This window comes from Arachis hypogaea, chromosome 10 (genome assembly GCF_003086295.3).
Source record: "Arachis hypogaea cultivar Tifrunner chromosome 10, arahy.Tifrunner.gnm2.J5K5, whole genome shotgun sequence".
Taxonomy (NCBI): domain Eukaryota; kingdom Viridiplantae; phylum Streptophyta; class Magnoliopsida; order Fabales; family Fabaceae; genus Arachis; species Arachis hypogaea.
In genome coordinates, this window is record NC_092045.1 from 103,422,018 (window position 1) to 103,424,250 (window position 2,233).

The following is a 2,233-nucleotide window of genomic DNA, read 5'->3' on the forward strand; positions in this document are numbered from 1 at the left end:
ATGCAGTTGATGGGAGCGAAACTTATTATCGTGGTGCCTATGATATTGAAATCTTTTAGCCTCTACCATCGTGTAACTATCTACCAAAAACTGTTGAAACAAACGTCTTGATTTTAGTAGAACTTGTGACTCAGTGCCCTCATTTGAAGTTGAAAAGAAAAAAATTTCCTCATGCTAATGGTTCTCGCTTATGTAAATTTTGCTTAGATCTTTCTTCGGATATTAGAATGTCGCTCCTAAAACCATCTTCTCCATATAGAAATAGCAAGGGATACTGTAGAGCAAGGTACTGAGGATGATTAAGATCAAGTTGTTTCAACTGATTTTAACGTGTCTGAATGCTAACATTCCTCGCAAGGTTTTCTGTATCAAAATCACCTACAATAAGAGCTGCAACTTCAGATGCTGATAGTAGATTATATCTTCTACCATCTGTATTCCTCTTCTTAATAAGACAAAGCTGTAGCGGAGTGGTTAAATTTTCATCGAACCTTTGCCTAGCATACCGGAAAGACTTAGTAAGAGAGTTATGGGAATCAAGCATGTTGCTGAGGTCGGCCACAATTGTCTGATCAATGGAATTATGATGATAAGAGTGGCTACAAAAAAAATAAAGACAAAAGGATAAATCAAGGTAACCACCCACGAAAGTATATGATACATAGTTAAAATATAAAGGGTAGAGAAACTCGGTAGAATGACCAATAAGACCAACTCACCCAACTGCTTAAATCCTGATTTGAACTTCATTATCTGTATTATAAAAATAGAGTTGTGCAAACTTTAGCTTGCTAGAATGTTGTGGTATCAAACTCCCAAGAGAATGATAACTTTGGCCACTAATAACAAACATTGGAGGAGCGGTTCCCTTGTTAAGTGTGTACTAAATCTTTCCAGTCATGGATGTGAATGAAAACATACCATTGAAGGCCTTGATATGTTTCTGATAATGCACAGCTCGTTCATCAACACCATCCAACAACAACACCAACAATGGAGGCAGAACCGGCAACAAAGGCAGCGTGACCTTCCCACTCATGCAACAAATGCCAAATAATACAGTGTTATTGGCTCCAGCTTTCGCAAGGTGCTCGTGCATCCACATATTTGCACCACAAAAACACAACTTTGCATGGGTAGCCCAATTGACCAAACATCTAGTGGACAAAAAAAAATCAAGACAAATTAAGTGATCTAGTTGTGCATGCATCGGTCTAAGTAACGAAAAACTCATAGTGAATGAGAGTAAGACCTGGTTCAGTAGCATATGCATCAGAGACTTGAACTTGGACACCGTTGGCCTCAGGAAAAAGAGGATTTGTCGGCTGGGATAAAGGGGAATGGGCAACATGTCTGCATATTTGATCAGCACCAATTAGTAATTGTCGAAGTAGAATTCGAGACAAATAAAAGAAGTTGAGTTGGTGTGCAGAACAATCCACTGCAAGAGCACTGCACAAACATGGTTGCGATTATGATGGGGGAAACAGCTTCCATGCTCATGATGAGCAACACCGAACCAACTAATGGGAAAATTCGTTGCAGTGCGACCTAATTGGTCGCATCAAAGGTTTGAGGAAAAGATATTATTTAGCCATAACTTACGTCCTATGTATTATAGCATGCTTCGGATTTCCCCTGATCTTAGAAACGTTGCATGGAGACGACCCTGCAAGGGAAACAGGGTGTTAGACGCAGTGAAGAAATTAACTTGGTGTTGTCAGACAGGGGAAAAAATGTCACCAAAACTAATTAATCAACCAGAATGATCACATCAACTAAGAGAGATAAGCGGTAATCCATGCATGTGGGGGGAAGACCCGAACTTTCGATCGAACGTCAACGAACCAAAGAAAGAATTTACAAATAAAACCATGTTCAAATAACAAAGTAAAGGTAACCTTGCACTACAACAACCGTGGCGGGTAATTGGTCCAGCACACCGATAGTGCTCTGGGGCGGCACATATATCTGTATGTTAGGATCATATGCAACAACATAAATCAATGTTGCATGTTAATAAGGCATACATAAGCAAATCAGGAGACCAACGACCTCACATGAACGTAAAACTGCCAACATAAGCTAACTTGTTTCATCGTATGAAAAGCATGGAGCATGCACAGAAAGAAAGATAGGAGAGCAAAATGAGGGTGAACACTGAGCGAATTCACCCACAGATAACCAATAACAAACCATTCTTGGGGCCGGCTCGGCACAAAAGCCCATTCAC